The following is a 9231-nucleotide window of genomic DNA, read 5'->3' as shown; positions in this document are numbered from 1 at the left end:
CAAGGACTGACTGTAACGGTTTTCGTCGTCTGAAGAAGAGGAATCGGACCAAAGCGCAGCGTGGTAAGTGTTCATGCTTTTTATTGAAACTGAACACTATTAACAAAATAACAAAGAAAATAACCGAAACCGAAACAGTCCTGTCAGGTGCAAAACACTAAACAGAAAATAACTACCCACAAAAACCATATGGGAAAACGCTACCTAAGTATGGTTCCCAATCAGAGACAATGGTAGACAGCTGTCCCTGATTGAGAACCACACCCGGCCAAAACAAAGAAATACAAAAACATAGAATGCCCACCCAAATCACACCCTGACCAAACCAAAATAGAGACATAAAAAGCTCTCTACGGTCAGGGCGTGACACTGACCATCCATTATATAACAATTATAACCATGTTTTGAAGTTATACAGGGTTTGATTACATTTACATTGTTTACACACATTGGTGTAGAACAAGCTTATATTTTAGCTTCTGATGAACAGTTGAACTAAACTCATAAGGCATAATAAGTTGTATTCTTCAAGAATCAATGGGTATATAATCATTCATATTATCAAGTCCAAAAATGTATGTAGCGACAAAGGATTCTAGCTTTAAAGCCTGTAGGTATAATGCATTAGGATGCTGTTATAATTTATTTCACCTTTAGTTTTTATAGGTAAGTCAATTAACAACATCTTATTTACAATGCCGACCTTTCAAACACATCAATAAACAACACATCAATTAACAACAATTACACCATGCATATATCTATAAACACATTAATTACACAATACATGAAAATCAAACTCAAAACAGGAAAAACAAAACACAATCATATGAAACAAACAAATAAGTAAAAAGGCTGCCTACCATCCGCCTGAATTGCCCTAGAGGCACCAAATCCACCCACTTTATGAACTTTTGAAGATCATTCCCCATGATGCCTATTCATTGTAAGACTTGCTATAAGCACATATGTCCCATTTGTACTGTCTTGTAATCATGACATAATGATCCTGACTTAATAACAGTCTAGATGAGTCATTGGAAACCTCCTACATAACATAGCCTTGTAATAAGACATTATAAAGCCTTATACATGCTTATAACACGTTATAATGCATTATACCTGCAGATTTTAAGTAAAGAGTTACCGCTTTTGCATGTGTATTGGCACTGGCAGTCGTAGATGTCTAGAGGTATGTGTAGAGACATGTCTAATGATTTTTCTATCTGCCTCTACTCAGACCCCAGAAGAGCACATAACTGGTATCTTGGGCAGGATTGGGAGCTGGTTCTCGCCCTGGAGAGGAAAAGGGAGCCTCACGAGTCCCAGTGACCATGCTTCTCTGTCCCCGACGGACGACCAAGGCCCCAGGCCAGAAGGAGAGGGGGCCCAGGAGGAGCCTGTGGGGGAAGAAGAGGAGCAGCAGGAGGAGGGACAGGATTCCCAGCCTTCCAAATGGCATCATTCCAGGGATTTTGAGGTGACGGATGCCAGAACTTCTACCCACAGGGACCGGCCCGTCTCTGCAGCCAGCAGCCACAGTGAGCTGGAAGGATAAGGAGAAGGACAAGGAGAAGATCCTAGGGAGGAGGAGTGGTGGAGTTCCTCACAGAGAGAGGAGGAGAGGAGGAGGGGAGCAGCAGAGCGAGCGGGAATCCTGCCCCGGAGTGGAATGCCAGCCATCTGTGATTTGTGCATTCATCCGCCCCTGAAGAGGGAGCAGCCTGGGAGGACTCTGACCGGCGGGAACACTCCCAAGCTCACACACACCCAGGCCCAGCCTCAAGCCCAAGTCCAGGCAGGCAAGAGGCTGCATGTGTACCTGGAGGAGACAAGGGTGAGCCAGAGCGGAACGTACACCCACACAAAGCAGGAAGTGCTCCTTACTACCAACACCAGGGTGAAGAAAAGTATTTCCAGAGCTAAGTCATCCAAGAGTGCTGATTTATCAGCAAAGAACACCAGTACAGAGGAGAGGACCGAGCAGCGCAAAGTCAGGACCTGTCTCAAAGCTGCTATCGGCATAAAATGTCATAGCAATTACAGTGCCCTGCTAGGAGTGTCACTGAAGTTGCACACAAAAACACTGAGGGCTATTGCTGACACAGCCAGTGATACAGACACAGTCACAGACAGAGACACAGACACGATGGGGCGTAAGAACTCAGCAAGGAGGCGGTCCAGGAAGAGCTCCTTCGAAGAGGAGCCAGTTCTCGGGAGAACACGCCCACCAAAACCCAGCCTGCACCCGAGATCTCATCTACATCCTCAGATAATAACACACCTACACCTGGAGACTCCACCCCCTGGAGACTCCACCCCCTCCTCCTCTAAAGACGAACATGCCTCAGTGATCTCAACTGCGACAGGTAAGCAGGGGTTAACCACCTCCAGTGGCGTTCCAACGGAAACACATCCAAGGAAGGGAGTACAGGAAGGCCAGGAGGCCCTAGATGCACCTGTATATACCATCTTAGCGGCTGGGGAAGGGGATATGGACGTACACATGCTCAACAACACTAGCCCGTGCCAGCTGGAGAGGCGCACGGAGAGTGCAGGGTCCAAACGGCGGAGCATGAAGGTGAGGTTACGGTTTTTTTGCGAAGAAAGTGATGGCGAACTCAGAGAAGGATACAGAAGTTAAGGATACGGCTAAGGAAAAGGGGAAGGTGAAGAACGATTGTGTGTGAAATAGAACAAATACAGTGTATTTACAGCTAGATACGTTGAATACCATGGTTTGCGTTCCCATGGAAAATATATTCCAACACGCTTCTTTGTTTTTCATTGTTCACAGACCACCGGATCTGAAGGAAGTGGGCGAGTAACCCAAGACCACTAAGCCTATCGTGCGGATTGCAGAAAGGATCACCCTTTTTGAGGGAAAAGCGCCAAGGGTTGCCAGTCCCAGTAAGTCCAACTCCAGAAGCGTAGACGTTTCTCCTGCCAGAAAAGTCCCAGAGCGGCTAAGAACAGATGTAAACAGAGAGCTCGGGTTGCCAGATCAGCGGGCAACATTGGTGGAACGTGGCAACGCCAGGTCCAGCTCGACCACCTCTCTGTCCGGGAGAAATGAAAGAGGGTCCGGGAGTGGGCGAAGAACTTTGCATAGGCTCACAAGATGGAAGATAACAAATCTGACTCACAAGTCCTCTGGTATGGCTGGAATGTTACAATATGCTACTGCTTCTCCCACTTGTGCTGTGTCAAAGACAACTAAGTAGGACATTCAGGGAAAACTGGCCAGCAGAGAGAAGACTCCTAATCGGACCTCCCCGAAGGCAGAGATAATATCAAAACCAGCAGAGCCAGATACCACCACAGTAGCCGCCGTACCAGTTCCTCAAGCATATCAGATAGACTCTAAAACAAAGGACAAAGAGACTACTAAAACAGTGGAGCTACCAAGGAGACCTATCAATATTGACCTAAATTCTTTAAGCCAGCTGACCCCTCAGGTGGCCTCAACCAATAAGGTCAGCCTCCAGCCCAAAGTCCATGGAAAACAAAACTCCAGGTCCAAGAGACAGAAAAGCAAAGAAGGGGAGGCAGCCAGTGTCAGAGCAGTGAGTGACATAAAACAGGAAGTGTCGAACACTGAGCAGGAAGTGGTCAACAGCAAACTGATGGAGGCAGGCACCACAAAGAAAATAGCCACTGCCGCTGAGCAGGAAGTTAAGACAGTCACATCGCCACAATCTAGTCAATATGTAGAAGTTAAATCAGATTTACAAAACAGCAATCAAGCAGTCAGTAAAAAGCCAGCGACCTCAAACAAGCAGACAGTGTCATTGTCAGTTGAAAAAGGCAATTCTAACGGAATCACCCACACCTCTAAACGCCAACAAAGACAATAAAATGTCTACTTCTGATCCTATCAGTGTAAGAAAAGAGCCCAATATTAAAACTGTAGACATTCTACCCTCACATAATGTAGTTCTAAGGGAAAGAAGGCTGAGTGGGGCATCTCTGGGGAGACCTCTACGGTTAAGACAAATCAAAATGTTTCCAAGGAAAATAGCAAAACATATCTGCCCTCACATTTGCCTAAGAAATAACAGCCTCCTGCTCAAGACCCCACTCCTGTGGAGCGAGACCCACCTGTCCCACACATTCAAGTCGACAATAAACCAAAGCAGCCTGAAAAGAAAGCAGCAGAAATGTTAAAGCAGCCTAATAAAAAGACAGATACAAAGACAGATTTGCCTTTAGGCACTAGACATGACACCCCGGGACAGTCGCCAGCAATGTTAAGAGCAAAGAGGACCCCAAGCTTATTACAGAGCTAGACATATCCAAATCAGTGTTGAAAGAGACAGACCCAGCTGTCCAACCCTCTATAACTCCTATTAAATCTCCAGCCTCACTACGCCCCCCCACACAGCCCGTCGGTCAGACGCCTTCTCAGTCAGATAAAACTGTCGGTAGTGTAGTCACACAAATTGAAAAGACAGCAAAGGGAAAATACAATGATACATGTGCAGTTGAGCCCCCTAAGGAAGGGTTGTCTACGCATGTGCCTGAGCAGAAAACTACATCTAACCATCAGAACACAAAGTATTACAAAAGCAGCAAACCAAAGCCTCAAAGCAGCCACAGTCTGTAAAGTCATCTGAGGCTAAAACAGATAAACCTAGCAATGACACACCGACACAGGGAGTGAGTCCTACCCCAGAACCAACGCCCTCGAAGCCTAGTATTACAGTGCCAGTAGCAGGGAAGGACACCACTGTAAAATCAGAAACCAATGCCTCAAAACCATCGGGTTCTACCCAGAAGTTTTCGGAAACCAAAGACCCAGGACAGACAAGGGGTCAGGGGGAGAAAGAACCTCTGGTCCCAGTGAAGAGGCCTCTACTTGCACCAAACACAAAGAGCAGTGAGGGGCCAGGGCTGGATGTTGGGAAGGAGAGCTCCATTGTAAAGACTGAAACCCCAGAGGTGACAAAATCTGAGAATGTGAAGGAGAGGAAAGCTCTGCCAAGCCAATCACAAAGTGAGGACAGAGAAAAGACAGTAACATTGCCCTATGGAAAGCTGGCAGAGGGTAAAGGGGAGGCACCACAAATGGCACCCTATTCCTTATGTAGTGCACTACTTTTGACCGTGACTCATAGGGCTGTAGAGAATAGGGGGCCTTTTGGGACGTTGCCATTGTGTTGTCGAAGACATCTGCTTCAGAGAGTGAGAATTAATGTGTTTCCTTCTCTTGATGTTTTGAAGACAGTGTTGGTAGTGCTGTAGTGTAATGGAAATATGCTTCTTCAAACATAGATCAAACCAACAAGTTTTAAAACGAGGCAGACAGCATTTTTCTTTTTACTCTTGATGCTTTGAAATGACACATGGTTGTCTTATGTTAGATGGTGTTGTTTGAGCATTTCCTTTTCTCATAATGTTTTCTTCAAGAAAATACAAATGCACACACTGCACATTGTCTGTATCACATTAGTTTATTGAGCTTGCGGTCTCCCAGCCTTCGTCAGAGTTTCTTAGAGATGTTTTTTATTTATTATTACAGAATGGCCTCCCTTTTCCTATGATTTAGATGGCGTTGTTTGAGAATGCCCAGTTTAGCGGCCAGACCTATGAAGTCTTCAGAGACGCGATCGATGCCACCCAGCTCCAACTGTCTCCTATGATTTCTGTGAAGGTGATGAGAGGATGGTGAGACACAGAGCCTGAACTGGCTCATATTCCTTACTGGGAAAATGTTCTGTTTTCAAAGTTCAATCAAGGTCTGGAATAGGAAGAGCCTGTTTGCCAAAAAAAAAACACACAGCTTTTTGTGCTCTGTCTGGCATCTGAAGACAGCATGTTTAGATAACATGCAGTCCCGTACTTAGCAGAGAATATCTGTCATGCCTAAGTGAGTCATTAGATGGGTTCAAACACCATCCCATCCCATGACTCATGCCAGGAAAAAAAATGCATGAACATGATAACAATTATATTGGCTGTTTATCAGTCATATGAGTTCATTTTTAGGAATCAACCCTAACCCTAGGTTAAAGTTACTCACCTACATGCTAGAGGGACACGCACAAACAATAAACTAGTCCAAAGTCCAGAGAAAGTTAAATAAAAATCAACTGATACATGGATCATTTATTCATCATATTGTTCCAATTAGTCTATTTCCAAGATTCATATTTTATGTTTGTTTACCTGCGACTATTTGTCTTTGCAGCTGGGTGCTTTACGAGAGGCCTGGGTTCAAGAGGCGTTCAATTGCCCTAGAGGTGGGGCCTATTGAGCTGACCAATGTTTGGGCAGATACAGGGCCACCAGGTTCACACCCCAATGTCGATCCACCAATGGTCATCGGCTCCATCTGACTGTGTTACGGCTGTCCTCCTCCTCTTCATCCGAAGAGGAGGAGCAGGGATTGAACCAAGGCGCAGCGAAGTTTGAACACATATTTATTAACAAGACGAAAAACGAACACGAACTACACTTGAAATGATACAAAATAACAAACGACGTAGACTGACCTAAACATGAGAACTTACATAGACACGAAGAACGCACGAATAGAAAACAGACTACATAAACCGAAACAGTCCCGTGTGGTACGAAATAACATACAGACACGGAAGACAATCACCCACAAACAAACAGTGAGAACACCCTACCTAAATATGACTCTTAATTAGAGGAGAACGCAAAACACCTGCCTCTAATTAAGAGCCATACCAGGCAACCAAAACCAACATAGAAACAGATAACATAGACTGCCCACCCAAAACACATGCCCTGACCTAAAACACATACAAAAACAACATAAAACAGGTCAGGACTGTTACAGAACCCCCCCCCTCAAGGTGCGAACGCCGGGCGCACCAGCACAAAGTCCAGGGGAGGGTCTGGGTGGGCAGTTGACCACGGTGGTGGTTCCGGCTCTGGACGCTGTCCCCACACCACCATAGTCACCCCCCTCTTCTGTCTACCCCTCCCAATGACCACCCTAAAACTCACATCCCCTAAATAAACGGCCAGCACCAGGAGAAGGGGCAGCACCGGGACAAGGGGCAGCACCGGGACAAGGGGCAGCACCGGGACAAGGGGCAGCACCGGGACAAGGGGCAGCACCGGAACAAGGGGCAGCACCGGAACAAGGGGCAGCACCGGAACAAGGGGCAGCACCGGGACAAGGGGCAGCACCAGGATAAAGACCAGCACAAGGGGCAGCACCGGGACAAGGGGCAGCACCGGAACAAGGGGCAGCACCGGGACAAGGGGCAGCACCGGGACAAGGGGCAGCACCGGGATAAGGGGCAGCACCGGGACAAGGGGCAGCACCGGAACAAGGGGCAGCACCGGAACAAGGGGCAGCACCGGAACAAGGGGCAGCACCGGGACAAGGGGCAGCACCAGGATAAAGACCAGCACAAGGGGCAGCACCGGGACAAGGGGCAGCACCGGAACAAGGGGCAGCACCGGGACAAGGGGCAGCACCGGGACAAGGGGCAGCACCGGGATAAGGGGCAGCACCAGGATAAGGGGCAGCACCGGGACAAGGGGCAGCACCGGAACAAGGGGCAGCACCGGGATAAGGGGCAGCACCGGGACAAGGGGCAGCACCGGAACAAGGGGCAACACCGGGACAAGGGGCAGGTCCCGGCTGATATACTCTGGCAGATCCTGGCTGAGGGACTCTGGCAGGTCTATGCAGGCTGACGGCTCTCGACGCTCATGGCAGGCTGACGGCTCTCGACGCTCATGGCAGGCTGACGGCTCTCGACGCTCATGGCAGGCTGACGGCTCTCGACGCTCATGGCAGGCTGACGGCTCTCGACGCTCATGGCTCTCTGACGGCTCTGGCTGCTCATGGCTCTCTGACGGCTCTGGCTGCTCATGGCTCTCTGACGGCTCTGGCTGCTCATGGCTCTCTGACGGCTCTGGCTGCTCATGGCTCTCTGACGGCTCTGGCTGCTCATGGCTCGCTGGCGGCTCTGGCAGATCCTGTCTGGTTGGCGGCTCTGGCAGATCCTGTCTGGTTGGCGGCTCTGGCAGATCCTGTCTGGTTGGCTGCTCTGGCAGATCCTGTCTGGTTGGCGGCTCTGGCAGATCCTGTCTGGTTGGCGGCTCTGGCAGATCCTGTCTGGCGGGCGGCTCTAGCGGCTCCTGTCTGGCGGGCGGCTCTAGCGGCTCCTGTCTGGCGGACGGCTCTGTAGGCTCATGGCAGACGGGCGGCTTTGCAGGCTCATGGCAGACGGGCGGCTTTGCAGGCTCATGGCAGACGGATGGCTCAGACGGCGCTGGGGAGACGGATGGCTCAGATGGCGCTGGGGAGACGGATGGCTCAGATGGCGCTGGGGAGACGGATGGCTCAGATGGCGCTGGGGAGACGGATGGCTCAGATGGCGCTGGGGAGACGGATGGCTCTGGCCGGATACGGCGCACTGTAGACCTGGTGCGTGGTGCCGGAACTGGAGGCATACTGGCACTCTTGAGCATTGAGCCTGCCCAACCTTACCTGGTTGAATACTCCCGGTTGCCCGACCAGTGCGGGGAGGTGGAATAACCCGCACCGGGCTATGTAGGCGAACCGGGGAAACCATGCGTAAGGCAGGTGCCATGTATGCCGGCCCGAGGAGACGCACTGGAGACCAGACGCGTTGAGCCGGCCTCATGACACCTGGCTCAATACCCAATCTAGCCCTACCAGTGCGGGGAGGTGGAATAACCCGCACTGGGCTATGCACTCGTACAGGAGACACCGTGCGCTCTACTGCGTAACACGGCGCCTGCCCGTACTCCCGCTCTCCACGGTAAGCCTGAGAAGTGGGCGCAGGTCTCCTACCTGCCCTAGGCCCACCACCTCCTAGCCCCCCCCCAAGAAATTTTTGGGAATTACTTACGGGCTTTTTGGGCTTCCGTGCCAGACGCGTTCCCTCATAGCTCCGGTTCCTCTCTCCGGTAGCCTCTGCTCTCCCCAGTGCCTCCAGCTGCTCCCATGGCTTTTCGGGCTTCCAGCCACGTCTCCTTGCTGCCTCCTCAAACCACCGCTCCTGGGCTTTAGCTGCCTCCCTCTCTTCCTGAGAGCGGCGATTCTCTCCTGCCTTAGCCCAGGGACCTTCTCCATTCATTATCTGCTCCCAAGTCCAGAAATCCTTGTTTTCCTGTCGAGCTTTCCCTTGCCGCTTGGTCTTAGCGTGGTGGGTGATTCTGTTACGGCTGTCCTCCTCCTCTTCATCCGAAGAGGAGGAGCAGGGATTGAACCAAGGC

General features: G+C 50.1%; 2 pseudogenes; both read left to right on the top strand.

Moving 5' to 3' along the window:
* Nucleotides 1-1156: 1156 nt before the first annotated feature.
* LOC129824861 (uncharacterized) lies at nt 1157-2644 on the top strand (annotated as a pseudogene).
* Nucleotides 2645-2735: 91 nt separating this feature from the next.
* On the top strand, nt 2736-4329 carry LOC129824860 (muscle M-line assembly protein unc-89-like; annotated as a pseudogene).
* The last annotated feature ends 4902 nt before the right edge of the window (nt 4330-9231 follow it).

This window comes from Salvelinus fontinalis, chromosome 27, assembly GCF_029448725.1.
Source record: "Salvelinus fontinalis isolate EN_2023a chromosome 27, ASM2944872v1, whole genome shotgun sequence".
NCBI lineage: Eukaryota > Metazoa > Chordata > Actinopteri > Salmoniformes > Salmonidae > Salvelinus > Salvelinus fontinalis.
The sequence above is the reverse complement of the archived record's forward strand: the minus strand, read 5'-3'. Positions and strand labels throughout refer to the sequence as shown.